The 22,418-nt window shown below is 37.0% G+C and overlaps 1 pseudogene; it reads right to left on the bottom strand.

Annotated features, from left to right (window-relative positions):
• Positions 1-1,117: 1,117 nt before the first annotated feature.
• LOC119823608 lies at positions 1,118-13,570 on the bottom strand (annotated as a pseudogene).
• Positions 13,571-22,418: the final 8,848 nt, after the last annotated feature.

Raw genomic sequence — 22,418 nt, 5'->3', positions numbered from 1 at the left:
TGCTATATGATCACTTTACTTCATCTGAATATTGTTTGTAAATGTTTTCAAAGGATAAAGTATCTCCATTTACCAAAAAGTCAAAATCTTACCTCTTATAGTAAGAATTCATTTCAAAGTAAGAAGTTCAAAGTCACTATGATTTTATCCTACAAAGCTGTCTGCACTGTTATTACTAAGGATAAGTCCCTGCTGAGGTTATGGCTTGCAGTGTGAATTTAAATTACCACGGATCATTACTTCCTTCCCATTGAGTATGGAGCACTACATTTCACACAAAATAATTAATTTCCAAGGGGTCACCTGTCAATCTCAAGTGATCTTTTGTTTTCCTGTTATGTGAGTATTGGTGCACTTTCACTTGGCACTTAAGGGAAGTACATGATAACAATTACCTTAGGTAAATATTCAAACAAGTTGTTATTTGATTCAGTTTAGTTCATATTGAAATACTTTAATCATTAAAATACTTTTTCAATTTGAGTACTTGGTGAATTACATTTATTGATTTTTATATATTGAACCATCTTTGACTCTCTAGGATCAAGTCTACTTGACCGTTGAATGAATACACAGAACTGACCACTCCTTATTATGGTTGAGGAGAATGTCTTATTGTAGAGATAAGGAAGAGCACAACCAAAGACATCTGGTGAGGTCCAAATTGAACTAGACAATTAGACTGAACTAGATGATGAGAGGGGCAGGAGAGGGGTAGGGCAATAAGAAAGGAAGATCAAAAAGTAAAGAAGAGAAAGGAACAAAGGGAGGTGAGTCCATGGCAGAACAAGGATAACAATAGGCAAAATGGCTGAGTTATCCAGGAAAGAGAAGTTGGGAGCAGGTAAGTGACGTTCAGAAGGTGGAGAGGTTTAACTTAGAGGGTGTGTTATGACATCTAAGATGGTTCAGTAACAGGCATTTGTGAGTAGAGACTGAGAGAATCTAGAGGCTGGCATAGACCTTGATATGATAATAGGCATCACAGGCATAACTTAATGGAAGAGTCATAAGCCCCTTTTGCCAGAGATAAGGTGAATGCCCTATTTTATCTAGTATGAAGTATCTTTTTTTTTTAAAAAAAAACACTTTTGTCTGTATTTATTTTATGCTGAATTTATTCTTTTGCCCATAAGTTTTATTTCTTCAGTTTCTTATGGGATATCTTTTCCTTATTTTCAGCCTCTTTTCTCACTTTGGAACAATTTTATTCTTTAGAGTGAGGATGATCTCAATGTGACAGAGGTAGCTCATGTTAACCCAGCCATGAGCTCTCTTAGTTCACATGTGCATCTTAGATGCTTTGTTCACCTGGATGTCTTCAATGACCAGAGAATCTACACCATCTAAACTCTTCAGCATTATTCTCTTCATTTTAAGCATGTGCAGCAAAAATTTAGCACTCTTTTTTTTGCCACTGATCCATTTGTCTAGACACATTGTTTGGCCCTGAGCACAACTCCCAACCCCACTATTATACCACTGGAATTCGCACATTTTTTTCTTCAATGTGACATCTTTCAGATACTCAGTGAGCTTTTGGCTATGCATATCCTTGATGGCCTGGGCAGTTTCACAGGTGTCCATAACATGAATCTGAGATTTGAATCTCCTGATTTGGATGATACTGTAGGGTTTTCTGGGTCAAGGCAGTAGTAAACCACCTTTACAGATCACTTCAGGCTGCTTAGAGGAAGAGCAGGAACTATCTTTTTAAGTCTGAGGGAATGCTGGTTTTTATCTAAATAGCAGACTTTGAAAAATGACTTCTTGAGACCAACAATTGATGATAAGAAGTGATGGAATCTGTCCTATAACTGACTCTGTGCTGGAAATGGTCATCATTGTCCTGGAGGCAGGAAGTTTGAAATGTTGGTCTAATAATAGGAAAGGAGACAGGACTGGAGGCTATTAGACATCTGTTTCACCCAGTGCCCAGATTCTGTGGTACCATGTAGAACCATTAAAATCTAGGCAGCTTTAGAGCCCTCTGTGATGCATGTTTGGAGCAATGTACAGTCTTCAATTGTTTGGAAGTCTGCTAGAAGAAAAGTAGTCTAAGGGCAGTAGGTTAAGAAGGTTAAGAAAATTTTTATCTTGGTATGCATTTTAAATAGTAGTGTGTGGAGGGGTGTCAGAAGACCCCTGATAGTGTGAGGGTGTATTAAAAGACCTGGGAAATCATGATCCCATACTCTGGGATAAGAATGAGAAGTGATACTTGGGTCATGTTTAACACCATAAAACTATGATTATAATAACATGAAATTTCATGTTTAACACTACTAGAATCATGAAACTATATGTTGAACATCATAAAAATTTTCAGGAAAAAAGATGGAACTAAAAGAAAGTCATCCAGAATGAGGTAACCCAGGCCCAGAGAGATAAGTGTGGTTTGTACTAATTTATAGTGGATATTAACTGTAAAGGTAAGGATAGTCATGTTACAATCCACAGACCTGTAGAAACTAAGTAAGAAGGAAGGCTCAAGAGTAGTTGCATGAATCTTTCTGGGAAGAACAAATAGAGTAGATATCATGGGGGCCTGAGGCCTTGTGGGAATAAGAACAGGAGGGATCAGGTAGGGAAATGTAGGTGGAGACTGCAAGTTAATTCCTGGCCTTCCAAGATCCAAATAAACACACAGAAACTATATTAATTATAACACTGCTTGGGCAATCACTTAGGAATAATGCCAGCTAGTTCCTATGTCTTAAACTAAGCCATTTTCATTATTTTGTATTTTATCATGAGGGTCATGGTTTATTGGCAATTTTTCAGCAGCCTCAGGTGGACATCTTTCTTCTTAGGCAGCTGCATGGCCTCTCCTTGACTCTGCCTACTCTCTCTACGTATCTATGTTCAGATTTCCCACATTTCTATATTCTCTCCTACTGTTAGGGCAAAGCGGCTTTATTCATTAACCAATGGTAAGAAAACATATACATAATATACAGAGGGGAATCCCACATCACCTCCCTTTTTCTGTCTAAAAGAAAAGGAAGGTTTTAACTTTAACATAGCAAAATTACAAATAACAAAACAGGTATCAAACAACAGTCACAATTACAGTATCTATATTTACTCTACCTTTTATTATAACTAAGAAAAACTGTAATTATAACTAGTAATTCTTCAGCTCCATTAAAAAATCCAGAAGGATACATTACCAAAGTAAACAGGAAGTACACTGTAAGCACAACTTCAAAACTCTAGAATTGACAGAAACATCTCATTGCCTGGACAGTCACCCAAAATTCTTCTGTAACATTGTGTTATGATGTTTGTCTTTGTTTAGAGTGTTGGTTACAACTTGTTATGGATAAAGGTCAGGAAAAAAGCTAAACAAAAAGATTCAGAGTTCTTGTTTTGAAAAGAAAGATGGGGAAGTACTGTGGAACAATGGTCTTGTACCCTGTAAAGATTTGTTACTTGTATTGGTTTAATAAAACACTGATTGGTTGGTAGCCCCACAGGAAGTATAGGTGTGGTGACCAGAATAGAGTATTCTGGGAAGAGTAAAGGAAGAAAGTCAGTCACAAGCCAGATATAGAAGAAGCAAGTTGAGAATGCCTCACTGATAAAAGGTACTAAGCCTAGTGGCTAATATAGACTAGAATTATGGGTTAATTTATTATATGAGAGTTAGTTAATAAGAGCCCATTCTAATAGGCTAATCAGCTTGTAATTAATGTACATATCGGTGTTTTTCTTTGGGACTGAATGGCTGCAGAACCAGGTGGGACAAAAACCTTAGTCAACAGGGAAAAGATGGATGGAGGAAATACTAGTAGAAACAACTAGAATTGGAGGTATCTCAGGGATAAGCCAACTACTTACCTGCAATGGAAACTCCTAAGAATCATCAATGGAGACCTTAGCTAAGACTTCAGGTAATGAAGGACAAGAAACAAAGTGGCCATCTCCTATAACCAGGCAGAACTTCCAATGGAGGGATTGTGACAACAACCTAGCCATAATACCTGTGACCTATAATTTTTCCTGCCCACAAGATGTTCTGGGAAAAGGCAGCAGAGAAATTAGGGAAGTAGCCAGCTAATGACTGGTCTAGCTGGAGAGGCAATTCCTGGAAGGCTAGAAACAACAGAGTTTGGATATCCCAGAGACCCAGAGTAAAATAAAACACAATTGTAAAAAAAAGTCAATGAAATGAACTCTACTTATAGACAGGAGCTTAGCTTCATTACCATCAAAGAGGCTTCATATAGCAACCAATGGAAATAGAGGAAGAGACTCTGAGCTTGTGACTATGATAATAGGAGTCAGTGCTTTACTAGTGCGAGATTAATACCTTATCATAACTCCAATGATAACTGTTGAGACTTTTTGAAGTCTGAATATAGCAATAGCATAGAGAGGAAAACAAGTCTGAAGCATCTCTCATTTTTCATATACCTTAAATTTTTTATGACTTTACAACTTTCCTTTATATACCTTAAAACACTCTCTTGGACCACTACAACTTATCTAAGCACTCAATTCCTCAGACTTTAGAACTCTTTAAGTTACTTTTTTTAGTCCTTAATAACTTACATAAACTTTAAAACCTTTTCCCCATTCAATCATTTACCATGGGACATAAGTGGATGATTACTGAGACTAGTCATTGTAAAGCAATTTTCTTTAATTAAAGAAATAGTAAACACTTACATTGAAACCTCTTTGTGAATTTATCATTTTAACCAAGTTATCTTCCAGCAATGTAAACTGTGACTGATCCTGCCTTTCTCAGCAGGAGACCCAAAATGTCTAGGAAATTGGGGACTGAAACCTGATTATACATATGAAACAAATTGAATGACCAATGCAGTCTTGGTGAGAAGCTGTGTGCTTGCTGTGTTAACATAAAGATATAGTTAGCCTCCAATATCACAAGGTGTCTGAGCAGGAAAAATTATAATAAGAAGTATAAGTAAAATGGTCTATGTACCAACTAAAATGAGAGAGACTTGCCTATTGCCTAGCAGGTTATCCTAGGCAACTGTGGTCTTGATGGTTTTGTTGAGAGGCAGAAGTTGTAGGTCTTCTCTTGTCACATGGGAGAGTATTACATCTTCAGCAGCTGCACAGGACACCATCAGTCCTTGCCTGCCAGAACCAGAAGGTCTGAGACATTTTCTTGTGGAGGAGGAATTTGATGAAAATATAACCTACTTTGACAAGGCAGCATAGGGAATGATGTTAAACTTAAAGTATTCATAGTATGTGTGGGGTCATGGATATGGGTGATACATGAATCTTTTCTTCTAAGTGAAGCATTACCACACATAATGCAGCTACAAGTGCTTTACAAGTGAAGGTACTAGATTCTTACTCAGGAGATGAATACATTATGCTAAAAATATCCTAAAAGGAAAAAAAAGTCAGTTTCAAAGTAATGAAAACCACTTTAAAGACCAAGTACAAAATATATCACTACTAAGGGAGGGAAGATTTTAATATTTATGTTTTTTAAGAATATATATTTGTTAGGAAGTAACGTGAGCAAGGTCATGTTAGAAAACAGACTTGTCTGTACTGTATATGCAAAAGAGGTTTCAAGTAAATGTAGTTATTGTGCAAAAAGGAGAGATTTTAAAAAGTGCAATGTAGGAAAACATTGGAGATAAGAGACCTTTGGAATAGAAGAGCAGAACAAGGTTAGATACAGGAGCTATGTGAACCATTTGTTTGGGGAGTGGCAAAAGTTGTTGCCATATGCAATACATTAAAAATGTAGTTTGTCAATCTTTGACCATTGATTGAGCTGTATTAGGGTCAAGGCCAAGCCATTTGCAGTAAGACAGTAAAACTTTAATAAAATCTCTGAGTGCAAGGAAGAAAATAGGAAGTGTTATATAAGACTCAGAAAGGAAGAGACAGAACAGGCAGCTGTGAAGGGTGGGTGAGGACAAGGGTCACAGTATAGGCTTAAGATGGCATAAAGAAGCTCTGGGACTTTCAGGAGAGAGCTTAGAGGGTACAGTGTTGTAAAGTAAGGAACTACCCCCAAGGGAGGATTCTAATATATAAAAGCTGGGAAGCTGAAGAAAGAGACAGAGAAGTGGTTCTAAAAAGGAGGAGAATAAATTTTAGGAGGGAAATGAGGACATGCGCGAGGTGAAGGAATGGTCACATCACCAAAAGGGCATGAGTGATTTGTGAAACTTCCAAGAGGGTGTTGAGAGAGAATAACGTCACAAAGTGTTATAACACAGACCCTACCTGAAGGAGGATTTCAGTATTATAGAGGCTTATGAGAGAATAGGGATGCATCAGGTTGCAGCTCTTAGAGGATGAAAGGAAGCTTCAGAAGGGCAAAGAACAAAGGGCATAGAAGGGGCAAGCTTTTAAGTGACAAAAATTTCAAAATGAGGTATCCCCAAATGGATTGAAAGGATTGTCAGAGTGAAATGTCTTAAATCATGATAAAACAGTGTCACTAACCACTATAGAAACCCCGTAGTGTGAGAGCGGCAACCTGGCACACACCACTGTATCTTTTCTGTAATAATAGACAAAGAAAGCAGCTCCAGGATGACACTTATCTAGTAGAGAAGGAGAGGAGAAATCAGCTGGAAAGACATCTGGGAAAGGCTTTTGGAAACAGAAGGGGGCAAATGTCTTAGTACAGAAGCCCATAAGGGCAAAGAAGACCTAAGAAATGCCCAGAGAGGTGATCTAGGAGTTAAGAGCATGGTACAGGATCCACAGAGACTGAGATGTTTGAGGAGCACCCAGGAGCTTTAGCAAGATGAAGGAGACATAGAGACACTTACAGAGTAGATGAGAGAGACAGAATGGTTATAGCAGGTGAATGAAAGAAACTGCTGAAGAGGCAGACTCTAAAATTTGAGTTAAATATGGGGGGGGGGCACAAGACAGAAGAATCAAATGATTTGTATATATCTTGAGAGAGTCAAAATAGAGACATGTTTTGAAGAGGAAGAGTCCCTTGGGAAGGGCAAAAATATAGTACTTCTGTGTTTTTGGCAGCAGGTGAATGGAAATGAGGTCATGAACAGTCATAGGTATGGTTGAAGATAAAGTTTTATTGTAGATATGAGAAAGTGCACAGCCAGATGCATCTGGAATGGTTCAGACTGTACCAGGCCAGAAGACTGAACTGGGCTATGAGGGGAAAGATACATGGCAGAGTGAGAGAGGAAGAGAATAGAGATGGAAGATTTGGAGTAGAGAAGGATGCTTAGAGGTGAAGATCTTTGTGATTGATTATGGATCTAGTCAGTTCAGAGAGACTGCCAGAGTTTTCTATTACAGATTTGGGGATGAGATTCATGTGATTGGTTCTGGAGTCAGAGAAGGAAGAAAAGTGAAAGTGAGTATCTGAAGTCTGCCTACCTGATTCCCTTTTAGGAATGTCCATTGGGTTAGTGGGGAGTGCCTGCTGGAGTTAGGAGCTGAGATAAAGCAATAAGTGGTGGGGAGAGGTTAGAAGGGTAAAATTATGAGATACAAAGTAGATGGATGCAATTGGGAAGGGAACGGGGTAGCAAGTGATCTATCAGAGAGCCTGTGATGATACTGGGAGATTGAATTTGGAGGAGAGGTGGGAGCAGTGTATGTCTTCAATTAGCTTCCCTGTTCCTTGGCCTATCCAACTAGTGTGCTAAAATTCCACATTCCATGATAAACCAATTTTAAGCAGTATTTATTTACAAATACAGCCCTATAGAAGGTGATAGAAGGATAATTTCAACATAAAGATGTTAACTGTACTTCTAAAAACACAGGAAATAGAAAATCTCACACAGAAACAATAATAGAAGGGAAATAACACACAATCACAAGAACACACACATATAAAACACCATGGCCACTAGTACCACCAATATCAACTATAATAATAAAGTGAAAGCTATAAAAATCATTGGTTTTTAATATCCCCAATATCATTTCCCAATATACTGACACAGAGTAACAGAATGCATTTGAAAACAGTACCTATACTTCTGCTGCATTTATGAAACAAACCTTAACATAAGGATAAACATTAACTCAAGGTAAAAGGTTGGAATAGATATCACAAGTAAATGTACCTAATAAGCAAGTGGTATATCCATTTTAATATCTGGAAAATAGATTTAAAATCAAAGCTAATCAGAAGAGACAGGGGAGGACACTACATACCAATCAAAGGAAAAATCAATATGACATTTTAATTTTTATCATCTATGCTCATGCTCACCACAAGGGCACCCAAGTTTGTAAAATAAATACTACTAAAGCTTAAGTCACATATTTGCCCTCATATACTGTGATTTTTTTAATGCAATTGGCCCCCATAATCAGGGAGTAACACCACTAGGAGGTGTGGCTTTGTTCAAGTGGGTATGGCATTGATGGAGGAAGTGTGTCACTGTGAAGGCAAACTTTGAGGTTGACATACTCAGCATACCACCCAGTGTCTGTTGACTTCCTGTTGCCTGCAAGATGTAAGACTCTCAGTTATTCCTCTAACACCACTTCAGCCTGCACACTGCATGCTTCCCATCCTTGTGCTAATAGAATGAAACTCTGAAAGTGTAAGAAAGCCCCCTCAATTAAAAGTTTGCTGTCATCATGGTGTCTCTTCATAGAAATAAAAACTCAAACTAAGACAGAAGTTAGTGCCAGGGTCTGGGGCATTGCTGTGATAGGCCTGATCATGTGTTTGTTTGAAGAATTTGGGTTTTTGTCTTTGGGTTTAAAAAACAATGGAATGCTTTAAGCACTGCTTAATGGGCCTTAGTAGCAGTAGCATGGAAGATAGTTGGGCTATGAGTTTTAAACTATGGGGGCTCACTAGAGAAGTTTCAGAGGAGAAGATTTTTAGTACTTTGCCTAGAGATTATTCATTTAGTATTTTGGTGGCGAAAGACTTCTATCTTCCTTTTTTGAAGAATTTGCCTGAGATTAAAATGAAGATTTTTGATTTAATTCCCTTGGCAGAAGAAATTTTAAAGCAGTCCGGTGTAGTCTCCTAAATGTAGATATTAGTGGTAACTCTAATGAAAATTTGCTATAGGAGCTTTTCCCACTCCTTCTGCCAATAGCCTTTGAGATACTAGCCCAATGGGGTGTGGTCTCTTTCTCTTTAAAAGCAGTGGCAGCCCTCCTATGGCTCTCTTGCTTCTGACTCTGGTTCAGGTGACTAGGCTCCTTTCCTGTTTTTTCCCATAAAATAAATAACCACTTTATAATTCCAAACTGGTGTGGGATTGTTTCATGCATTATCTGGCTCTCCACATTAGGTGCGAATTTTTGGTAGAGAGTGCAGGGCCCTTTTGTTCCATCCCACCTGGCTAGCTTAACCCCCAAAATAACCACACAGAAATTATATTAATTAAATTACTGCCTGGCCTATTATAATCTAGCCTCTTCTTGGCCAACTCTCACGTATTAGTTAAATCATCTCCATTAATGTGTATCGCCACTTGACTGTGGCTTGCTGGCATGAATATTACCAGCGTCCTTCTCAGGCAGGAGAACTGTGGTGTCTGCTTGTCTCTGCTTTCTTCCTCTCAGAATTCTGTTCTGTCTTCTCCACCTACCTGAGTTCTTCCCTATCAACTAGGCTAAGACAGTTTCTTTAATAACCAATGGAAGCAACACAAATACAGAAGGACCTCCTACACCAAATCACAAACAAAATATCACTGCAAGTAGGTATATAGGCATCTGTTGACACATGGTTAGCCTACTTGGTCCACACTCTTAAAAAGAATTGACTCTTCATCCCCTGGAAGATATCAATTTGACAATATTACCTTTGATAGGGGTTGACTACATGCCCTTGGTTCCCTCCTATGGTGATTTGTCTGGTTTCAAATTGTAGATGCGGACACAGCTCTCATGAGTTCATATCTACAACCAGTCTTATGTGTACTGTAAACAATGTTTCTTTTAAGTCATCTATGATTGCTTGCTCTTACAATCTTTCCATCCATCTTTTTCACAATGACTATGAGCTTGAAGAGAAGGGATGTCATAAATATGTCCCACTTAAAACTGAATATTACATATTTTGTAGTTGTCTGCATGTTAAAATGTCATATGTTAATCACCATCTACTTCAAAAAGAAGCTGTTCTGCTAATGTTTGGGCGATAAACTAGTCTATCAGTATAATGACAAGTCAAGGCAAATACAGTTGATATTATGTATATCTAGCAGGATAGTGGTGGCAGATTATACCCTACAGCCTATGACATATTTGGCTTAGTTTTTTGGCACTAATACAACTGTTATTAAGTGTAGGCTTCATTTTATGGAACTAACCTTATGCCCAAGTAAGTTTTTGATTACTTCCATGGTATTTGTGCCACTATAGTACTAGTAGACATGCCTTGCTAGGCTGACAGTTAATTGCACTTATAAGTTTCACAAAAAATTGTCTATAAAACACATATAACATTTATAAATATGATCATATTAGGTTATTAGTATTTATAAATTTTAATTCCTTCCATTCACATCAAAATAGAATTCAGATAATCCTCTATCTTCCATTCTAAGTTGGATTAACCTGACTTCTTTTAATTTCTTGAGATTATCAGGATCTGTGTATTTCTGTTTTCTATGTGGAAGATTTTAGCAGACTTTCTGTATTCCAATTCCTTCTTGGTTTTCTTACCAAGTATCACTTACCCTATGAAAATATCATTTCTATCCTACCCAAGCTAAAAGCACCCACAACCACCACAGCTACTTTTACTACTCATAACACTTCCACTCATTTCTCTTCACCATGTGCTATGTTTTAAAAGATTGGTTCTTTTCTAGGGTACTAGAAAGTAATGAAGTAATGATTCAATTTCCTGAGAATTATTTCATTTTGTAACATTTCTTTAGTGTCTACTTGGTCCTACAATACAATAAATATTCAATATTTAGATATAATGATTATCATCCATGGTTGTCCTGTGTCTACCCTGTAAAATAATATCCATTTCTTAATTCATTTATCTCCTTAAACATAGGACTTATCCCATTTCAATTCCTGGTGCTGTTTTTCTCTTCAAAATTTATATTTGTAGCTTACCATGCTCATTCTGCTCCCTTTCATTATAAATTTTTTGTGTAGGAGGTCCTTCCGTATTTGTGTTGCTTTCATTGTTTATTAAAGATACTGCCTTGGCCTAGTTGATAGGGCAGAACTCAGGTAGGTGGGAAAGACAGAACAGAATTCTGGGAGAAAGAAAGCAGAGACAAGCAGATGCCATGGTTCTCCTACCCGAGACGGATACTGGTTAGACTCATATCAGTAAGCCACAGTCAAGTGGTGATATGCATTAATGGAGATGGGTTAAACTAATATGTGAGAGTTGGCCAAGAAGAGGCTAGATTATAATGGACCAGGCAGTAATTTAATTAATACAATTTCCTTGTGGTTATTACGGGGGCTAAGCTAGCCAGGCAGCTGGACAGAGTCCGTTCCTCCTACAACAGTGTTTTAACAAGTAAACCTTGCCAGGCGATTAGAATGCAGAGTCAGCCACACTGGTTAGCCAAGGATGCCAGGCAATTGTGGTACACACCTTTAATCCCAGCAATCAGGAGACAGAGGCAGACAGGTCTCAGTGAATTCAAGGCTACCCCGAGTTACACGAGATTGAATCTGCCTAAAAGTGAAGTAGAGCCAAGTGGTGGTGGCTCACACCTTTATTCCCCACACCAGGGAGGTGGAAATGGGAAGTTATAATGGCTGGGTGGAGAGAGGAATATAAGGGTGCAATAGATGGGAACTGAGGATTCAGTTTGAGGTTTTGTAGAGAAAACATTCACTGTAAGAATTCCTACAGATAATCACCAATACAGTCTGAGGATTTAATAGAGGTAAGAACTAAAGGCTAGATGTTCTACTTCTCTAATATTTCAACCCTCAGCCCCTAAAGCTGACTCTGGGTTTTTATTACTAAAATAATTAGAAATCATGCTACATCTGGTGGAAAGATGAGGCTAAAGCAATTGAACACTGAAGTAGGAGAAGAGGAATAGAAATCTTCCAAGACCAGCTTCTTAAAGCTGGGGATTTGCTTCTGTATAAAGGAGAGTTCTGTATGAAGACCTTTGGACAAATAAGCATCCAAAGAAGAAGGGAGATCTACCTAGAATAAATTACCAATAAAAGGAATAGTCTGGCATAACATGATAGCTGATGTCCCCCAAAAGGTGATGGGATCCCATATCAACAATTCTACTAGGATTATGATAATACCAGTAAGCTGAAAAATACTTCCTAAAGATTGACTTTAGACTACAAACTTCTTAGGATCATTTTGACATGGCTAGGGGAGATGATCCAGCCTCATATACTACTCTAGCCAGGACCTGAGATATGTCCTTGATACTTTCTCTTATGCAGGAACTGGACAACAAATGATATACCTACCTATGCCAGGACTTGACAATAAACCAAACCCTTTTCTTTTCAGCATCCTCTAAAGATGATATTTGCCCCCAGAAAGAAGTACATAAATTTCAGAAAATGATGCCTACATTCCTAAAAGGTAGGTTGGGTGGTTTTTGGTTGTTCAGTGGGTTATGGATATTTATATTCCAACAATATGGATATGGTTTAGGGGGGTTAGTTACAAGTTGTTATTGGTAATGGTCATGGAAAAAATTGAACAGAGGTATTTAGATTCAGAGTTCTTATTTTGAGAGAAAAAAATGGGCAATACTGATATGATAGGATATAATTGAAGATTATTAAATTTATTCTGAAAAGATAAAGGGGGATATAGAAATATGACAAAAAGGTAGATTATTGAACCTATTTTTGATCCAAAGAAGCAACTACTAGTTTCAAATATTGTATATTGAACTGGATTTTTATATTTATACTTATTTAGATTTATTTTTGTTAGAATATATTGTGCATACATTTGTAATTTTGTTCAAGATATTGTACATATGCAACTCATTTAACAAGATAATGCAATTTTTTTGGCCCTTGAAAGTTATTACTACCAAAAATTTAGGATAATAAGGAAATGCAGGTTAGTAGTTAGTCACCTATTACAGTAGAACTTCTAGTCATGTTAGGTATGTTTCAAGACCAAACAGATATATTTTGGACAGGCAGATGGTCTTCAAACACTTCAGAGAGCTGTAAAATATGGAATTTAAGATGTTTTAATAACATAAGTTCCCTTTTATGACAATGAAACATTTCTCTTCTTACAGCACAAATCTTCTTCAGAAAAGATAATGGCATCAAAGAAACTCCACATGAGGGTTGTCTTCTTTTTGGTAAAAGTAAAGCACTGGTCAAGAAAGTACACTTGCTTTGGATGCTGATGAAATGCTGTTCAAATTAGACAAGGAGGATGTAAAAGACAGTGACTGCCAAAACTTTTCATGAAAAGGTTAGACAGTCCTTCAAAATTCTGTTTCAAAGAGAAGCCTTTTTATTTTTTTATTGATTTATTGAGCTATAGTTTTTCACTGTCCCTCTTCCTGTCCCTCCACACACCTTCAATCCTCTCCCATGGTTCCAATGCTGCCAATTTAATCAGGAGATCTTGTCTTTTACTGCTTCCCAGGGCCTGACTACCCACCATCTGGAAGCTAGGCTCTCATGGAACCAATGGGGACATAGCCAGCCACCAGTGACACTCTGAAGTGGTAGACTAACAGTTTAAGATTTATCTCCTGCAAAAAGCTGTAAGCACATGGCTGCAGATGTACAAAAGGCCAGGTTCATACACAAGAAATCTCTAAAAATGTACAATATGCTTAAAAAGGTGCTTAGGTGCTGAAGAAAAAACAGAAAATGGCTATAGACAGTAATAAAAATAGTTGAAAAATAAATAATGAAGTCTTAAAAGAGAGAGTAAAGAAATATAAAAATAAGCCACGTAAGGGAATTTGTATATCTTATGGTACTCTGTTAACTTTAAAATTTTTAAATACTAATGAATCGAGAACATATGTGGAGAGGCATCTGATTATTAAAAGGAAATTTGAAATTAAACCAGCCTATATAGTAGAGATGTCTTGGCTTCAAAATGAAAGCTTGGAAATGTGTTGCATTGTGGGAGAAGTTGTTCTCTTTTTCCACCAAAATGAAAAAAGATGAATTCCTTCAAAATTAATGAAGACCAGATTTGATGGGGGAGACATCCTGAGGATCTTGGCTATGGACATGAGAGAAGAAGCCAGGAGAACATACAGATCATGTGATGTGTATGCTGATCCCATTGCATGGGAATAGCTCTAAGACTGAGTGAGACATGATAGCTTTTGTTGGCTACAGAATCTTCATGACTTATTAAAACATGTCATCTTTTCATAGGGTATTCCAAAGTTTTAGTTATATAGTTTAAACAGGCTTATCAAATTGACTGATGCCTTTTACCTGCTGAAAATAAAAAAGAAAATCATCTTTTGTACACACTGCATATTCCTTATATTTGTTAATCAGATATATATGTTACCTTTAAAAGTTTGTGTATTTTCGGAACAAGAGGAAAGATACCAATGAAAATGAATATCTCTGGTCCAGTCTCTCAGAATGTTTCTGTTGTAGTTTCCTCAAAATTCTGTGCACAGAACATTAAAAGCACTAGCTGAGATGGTTGAGCCTCAGAATTCTTCAGTCAAGACTTCATATATGTTCTATACTTTCCCATAACACTATGATTTAAAACATTTACATCTAGTTTTCCCTTGGGTTAATCTTTTTCTGAATTTTCCCATGTACCCTAAAGGTGTTGTTTGTCCTAGACAGCAGGAAACAGTCTGGAGAACACGATGTCCACATCGCCAAGAGGTGGAGTGGGTTGTTCTGGCCATTCAACTGATGTTTGCCTTTTATTAGGAGCATAGTTGAAAGTCGTTATTGGTGATGGTAAAAAAAAAAAAAAACTAAACAAAATAGGTAGGATTCAAGGCTTTCTTTCCATAAATAAAATGGGGGGTATAGAAATGAAAGGATAAAAGAGTAAATTATTTCATCTACTCTTAATCTACAAATAAGTTATTAATTTCAAATATTTTACATTGATATGGATTTTGCATATTGATACAAATTTAAGATTATTTGTGTTACAGTGTATATATGTTTATATTCATGTTTAATGCATAGTTTCTACATATTATATTTAACAATGTAACACAAATTTCTCATACTTGAAAGCTTTTATTACAAAATATTTGGATAAGTAATAAATACAGGTTAGTATTTAGCCATCTAACAATCAAATTTTTGGTCATGTTAGATATGTTTTCAAAGTCAAATAGATATATTTTAGATAGATGATCATCAGACACTTCAGAAATACAGAAAATATGGCATTTAAGGTGTTTTAATAACATAAGGTTTTTCACAACAGTTAGACATGTCTACTCCTGGCAGCACAAATTTACTTCAAAAAGGGATGATGGCTATCAAAGAATATCCATATGGAGTTTTCTTTCAGTATATGAAAATTATGTATTTGTGCATGAAACTTGGCTTCTAACAGTATGCAGTGCAAATTGAACAAGCAGGACACAAAAGAAGGTGACTGCCCTATGATGGAGGAGAATTATCTGTCTATGTTACTTTCATTGGTTAATTAATAAAGAAAACTGCCTTGGCCCTTTAAGAGAACAGAAAATTAGGTAGGCAGAGTAGACAGAACAGAATGCTGGGTAGCAGGGTTGGGGAGATGCTTCAGGCAGTCGCCATAGTGAGTCTCCATGTTTCTCCTCTCCGAGATGGACGCAGGTTAAGATCTCTCCTGGTAAGCCACACCTCGTGGTGCTACACAGATTACTAAATATGGGTTAAAGGAAGATGTGAGAATTAACCAATAAGAGGCTACAGATAATGGGCCAGGCCGTGTTTAAAAGAATACAGTTTCCGTGTAATTATTTTGGGTGTAAAGCTAGCCGGCAGCCGGGTAGCAGGACGCAGCCCTGCCGCTTCGTTCTACAGATTGGCGCTCCAACGTGGTGACTAAATCCATTTAACAACCTGAGAGGGCTTTATATAAAGGAGAGAGAGAGTTTAACACAGCTTTTTGCTGTTTGCCTGGACGTGCCGTAGAGAGATTTCCTGTTTCGGCAATAGCGGCAGAGAAAAAGCTGCGTCATTTTAAAATGCGGCTTCCTGGTGCTGTGCCACCAGTGCGAACTCTGGCTTTAAAGCATTTCAATGGCTTTTAGGGACTGGATGTTTGTGTGCCTGCTTGGGATCGGAAAGAAAGTGCTCTGAGACCATGCCAGTGGCTCCCTGCTCCCTGCCTGCACCTGGGCAGATGGCAGAATCAGGTTTAGGCGAGCAGGAGAACATGGCGGATTTCTGCCGCCACAGAGAGATGTTTCCAGGCTGCGCGGTGCTCTGCGTGTCAGATTTGGCTGAACTTGGATGAAAAGAGTTTCTGTGCTGCACGCTCAGTCTCAGAATTAAACTGCTGAGTGCGGCTGCAATGTGGACTGCTGTGTGCCTGGAACTGTGTGCAGCTCAGGGGCACCAAATGACTGAGGCAGGAGCGGCTCTGGCTCTGCTCCGCCATGCTGAATTGTGCTGATCTCAGGCAGGATCTATTGTAATTACCATGATAACAGCGCAGTAAGGTTTAGACTTGGCTGGAAACAGGCGGTACCGTATTACCTCTACGTGGCACAACTTAAGTTTTTAAGAAGTGCTTAACCTTTTAAGAAGTGCTCCTGGATAGCAAAAAAATTACAGATTCACAATAGGAAAGATTCAGACATAGAAGGCCTTTAAATGGCTCACAATGTTGGATAAATATACGTAGGTTGAGAGAGGAAAAAATAAATATATAGAGAATAAAGTTAATGCCTTAAAAAAGGGGTAAAGTCTTTAAAGAGACAGAATAAAGTAAGTGATAGAGTAAAAATAAGCCACGTAAAAATGGAAAATTCACAGAGAGTCTGGATGATGTATTTTATTGTGTTTTCTTTGAAATTTTTGACTGTAAAGGAGCTAAATACAGAGAGACATTTCATTATATGGGCTGCTAGGCTAGACCAGAATGGACATCTTAACTGTATGACTTCAGGATTTGGATCTAAGAACATGATGCTTTGGAAAAGAGTTTCTCCTTTTGTTTTCACAGAGGACGAGACTCTGTGGATTGCTTCTATCCCAATATGGTATGATAGACCACGCCCTCCTGAAAGGTTGCTGTGAACATCTTCAAAAAATTACTTCACTCAACTGCCAACTGAGAGGAACATGTTACACCATGAAAGACCTAAATAACAGTGCCCCCATTCAGCAGGAAGCAGTTTGGAGAGAAATTACTGTGCCCATGTTTCCAAATATTGTTTATAAATGTTCTTTTACATTTAAAGGGGGAGATGATATAGATATGAATAATTTGCATTGGTATGGATTTTAAGATCAATTTGTTATATGTATATGTATTTCTGATCTTGATTAAGGTATTGTAATTGTGTAGTTCATTAAAAATGTAATGTATAATTAGGAAATATAGGTTGTTAATGGATAATCATTGATAATAGTTAAGCTTGTAGTCATGTTATTAGATTTTCTAGATATGTAGAGATATATTTCAGTTAGATAGACATTCTTCATATCTTTCAAAGACTGCAGAATATGGCATTTAATGTTTTAATAACTTAGGGTTTTTCATGACAATGAGACATGTCTGCTCCTGGCAGCACCAATCTACTTCGAGAGGAAGATGGGCATCGAAGAGGCTACTTATGGAGTTTGTTAGCCATTTGGGCAAGAAACTGCTCTTGTCTGGACTGTTGCATAAACTGGACTGCTGAACTTGCCTAAAGGTGAGATGGTCTTTCAGGGTTCCTGATTCATGAAAGAGTCTGCGAGACGTTCTGCAGTACATAGCAGAAAGTGACTGAACTGTCCTTGGAATTTCCTGCTTCATGGAAGTGTCTGCTGGATACTATGGGCCTGAAGGCCAAAGATGGATGCCCCAACGGTACAGAGGAACTTTGGGTGACTGTCCAGGCAGCGAGTTGTCTCTGTCATTTCTAGAGTTTGAAAGTTGCAAATGACTTGTTTACTTAGGTAATATTATATCCTTCTGGAGTCTTTGATGGAGTTGAAGAATAAATAGATAGTTATAGCTTTCCTTAGTTATGATAAAAGATAAAATAGATTTAAATATTGTAACTGTAATACTTGCTTGATAACTGTTTTGTTATATGTAATTTTGCTATGTTAAAGTTGAAGCCTTTCTTTTTTGTTTAAACAGAAAAAGGGGAAATGATGAAGGAGAGCTATCTGTCTATGTTACTTTCATTGGTTAATTAATAAAGAAAACTGCCTTGGCCCTTTAAGAGAACAGAAAATTAGGTAGGCAGAGTAGACAGAACAGAATGCTGGGTAGCAGGGTTGGGGAGATGCTTCAGGCAGTCGCCATAGTGAGTCTCCATGTTTCTCCTCTCCGAGATGGACGCAGGTTAAGATCTCTCCTGGTAAGCCACACCTCGTGGTGCTACACAGATTACTAAATATGGGTTAAAGGAAGATGTGAGAATTAACCAATAAGAGGCTACAGATAATGGGCCAGGCCGTGTTTAAAAGAATACAGTTTCCGTGTAATTATTTTGGGTGTAAAGCTAGCCGGCAGCCGGGTAGCAGGACGCAGCCCTGCCGCTTCTTTCTACAGCCCTACATTGTCAAGACAAGATACTACAGTCCTTCAATATTCCTACTTCACAAAACATCTATCAGATATTCTAGGCCTGTAGTTCGAAGAGGGATTCCCCAAAATTTTATAGAACACTTTAGTGACTGTCCAGGAAACCAGATGTTTCTGTTATTTCTGTAGTTTTAGAGGTTTTTTTTTACTCAGGTAATATTATATTCTTCTTCGGTCTCTGAAGGGGTTGAATACTAGATAGTTATATTTACAATTTTCCTTGTTGCCAGTTTCAAAAAAGAAACTCACAAAAGCAGTATAAAATTTATCAAGTTGAGAGACATAAAATCTTAAGATATTTTTAAGATGGCTTTATAAGTTATTATAGGAAATTGTTTAGGTATAAAACTTTGAACTCATCAACAGAAGATGGGGACTAGAGCAATTCCTCCAAATACAAATGGACTGGACAGTGTGAATGTAATTCTTATTGGTGATTGTTCTTATTGCATATCATTTTACTGCTTTATAGTTCAAGCCTTCCCTTTTTAAATTTAGATTAAAGGGAATAAATGTTGTAGGTTATTTGTACACTATGTGGAGATGTATTATTGTGATTGGTGTAATAAAAAGCTTAATGACCAATAGCTAGTTGGGTGGGATAGGTGGGACTCTGGGCCAGAGAGTGAACTCTGGGAAGAAGAAAGGCATAGTCACCAGCCAGACTTAGAAGAATCAGGATGGGCAGTCCAGAGATGACTTAGAGAACCTGTGCCAGAATGTAGATTTAAAAATATGGGTTAATTAAAGTTATTAAAACTAGTTAGGAACAAATCTAAGCTAAGGCTAAGGTTTCATAATTAATACTAAGTCTCTGTCATTTTTGAGACTGGTGGATGAAAAGAAAGTCCTACTACACTGAAAAGGTTGTGCAACGTAATCGTGATTAGATGTCTTTAGATAATATTAACATATCATTTAAGGAGACTGACTAGGAAGTGAACTCCAGATCTCCAAAAGGAAGCAACCACATAAACCAGTTTTGTAAATTAGTTGAAAACAAGGAAAAACATTACAGATGGAAAAATGTTAGTAGACAACTTTCTGAGAGTGCCATGACTCTTATGGCCCAGATGTGTTGAATAAATTTTGTGATCCACATTATTCTCCTATTGAGGTTCCAAAATGAAGCAGGAAAGCAGAGGCTAGTGTATGTTGCAGCACAATCTGTTACTAACACTGTGACCATTACTATCATAGGAACAGACATTATAAGTTTCAAGACCCAGGTAAAAGAGGGAGTCTCCTTAAGTCCACATAGATAAGCTCTCTCCAATATCTTCTTTTTCCATTTTTTAAAAAAAATATTTTTTTTTTACTTTTTATGTGTATGAGTGCTTTGCCAGTATGGAAATATGCCATGTACAAATCACACTCATATTTCCTACAGAAGGCAAAAAAGTGTTCTGAATCTAAATCTATCAGTCTTAGAAATATAGATGGTTATGGGCCATAGTGTGAATTCTGGGAACAGAACCTAGGTCCTCTATAAGTATAGAGTATGCTCTTAATCACTAAGCCATCTTTCTAGTCCATTTGATCTCCTCTTAATTCTACTCTGTACCCTTTTGTCTTGTAGTATTTTTGTTTGTCTTGCCTGATTCATTTTTTTTATGTTTCATTGTGTATATGTCTGTCTGTCTGTCTGCCTCTCTCTCTCTCTCTCAGTGTGTGTGTGTGTGTGTGTGTGTGTGTGTTCTTAAGAACACAGATTATGTGAATTGGTTTTTGCTTTCCACCATGTAGATCCGAGGTATCAAAACCAGATTATCAGGCATGGTGGCAATGACTTTACCTGCTAAGCATATGCTTCTTCATATTCATAGCTCTTATGTTGGGAGCTTTATACCAAGCTTTCCAAACAGTTTCTTCCTATACTTTATCATTTCTCAAACACTTAAAAATATTCTGGTAAAAATTAAGCATCTGACTACATGATTCCTTAGAACTTTATTCATGTAAGTCCCAAATTCTTGAACATAAAGATAAGCCTCCAATAAACACTGAATCCACATCTCTTAGGTCAGAATATTCAACTGTTTTCTGAATTTTACATTAGGTATTAACTGAACATGAATAGCTGTGAAATAATAAATTAATGATCAGTAGGAAACACTAATTTCCATATCAATGAAAATTTCTGAATTATTCGTTACATATTTGAGGATAGTTTAGGAAGATGGCTGGGAGAAGGCATCAAAAACAAATTGTGTCTTTCTTCATGACAAAATTATTTCAGGAACATTGTATCAGTTTAGTAATTACTTTACAGATCAATATAGGATAAATATTGAGACATTGATTACATCTGGATGTTTTTGTTGAGTATTTATTGTATTGTAGAACCAAGTAGACATTAAAGATATATTTCTTAATGAAACAATTCTTAGACAATTCATAGTTCAGTGGAGATTAGACTAGAGAAATAATGTAAACATAGAAGATGGTGGTATAGAAGAATAAATGGAACTCATATGAAAGATAAAAATAGTTAGAGCAGGACTAGGTGGTCCCTTGGAGAAAGTGATATTTAAGCAGAAAATTAAGAAGGACTTGTAGGTGTAAAGATTGGGCAAAAAGCTTCCAGATTCAAAATTGCAAGAGCACTCAAGTTAATAACCTCAGGAAATAAAAAGTTAATAAGGGTAGTGTAAAGAGAGAATCATGTTAAAACTCTAGAGTTTATCTACGTAAAAGGAAAGAATTAAACTTTTGAAATAGAAGTAGCCCAATATAACTGTATTTTTAAATGTGTTGTACAGACTTGTCTTGTGAACATTTTAAGTACAATTAACACGATTCTGGAAATACATGGCTACTGGTGCTATATGGAACAAATTTCATGGGAGTAAACATTAACTTTCTCACTAGATCTAAATCTAACTTAGCTTAAAAAATTCACAGCTAACATGATTCTCAAGGCCAAAACCTGTGCTAAACAGGACATAGGCTATAGAGAAGAACCCATTATTATAACCTCCAAAATGGACATTATATTTAACTAATTTTAAATTACTTATCATGATACACACAGATTAGTTTCTCTCCCAACCCTCATCAGCACAACTTCTTATTTCAGTAGATAGTGATTAACACACAACTGTGAGTGTGCAGAGGATTAGAGACCTTGGAAGGCTCAACAATATATCTATCTGTATCACACACCCTTCTCTCCAAGGTCAGGAATCATTGTAATAGAGTGATTGGAAAGATAGTAAGAGCTAGAACTGGTTGATAGCTACAAATAAACAATGTTTTCAGGACACAACAGAACTGCTGCAGCTATGTATAAATGTTGACAGTAGGGACAAGGTCAAGTCATACAAAGTCCCAGCATGGAGACAGTATATGTGCATAAAGTCTACCTGTAGCTGAGTTGTTGGCAATTGTTATCTTCCAGGTGGTGAGTCAGTTTTTTAATGGTGTAGCTTTCCATGTTTCAGGGGAAGCATATATACCTAAGTATGTACAGATAGCAGAATTTAGGTTTCATCAAAAAAAATCAGTCATATAGGAGAGGGTATTATAAGAAGAAGCATTGTGAGAGAAACTGGAGACAATAAAATATATTGTATGTTTTCAAAGACACATTTTAAAGTATAAAAAGAGAAATGCAATAAATATAATATCTATATATACTGGGAGAAACAGAGATAAGGGTCAAAGTTATACCAAGAAACCTAAATCAAACCTGAGCTGAAGGTCCCATTGGTTTTGAATAATTATCCTTTTATATTAAGTTTTTATAAAACATTAGACTGCT

The sequence above is a fragment of the Arvicola amphibius genome, chromosome 1, assembly GCF_903992535.2.
Source record: "Arvicola amphibius chromosome 1, mArvAmp1.2, whole genome shotgun sequence".
Classification (NCBI taxonomy): domain Eukaryota; kingdom Metazoa; phylum Chordata; class Mammalia; order Rodentia; family Cricetidae; genus Arvicola; species Arvicola amphibius.
The sequence above is the reverse complement of the archived record's forward strand: the minus strand, read 5'-3'. Positions and strand labels throughout refer to the sequence as shown.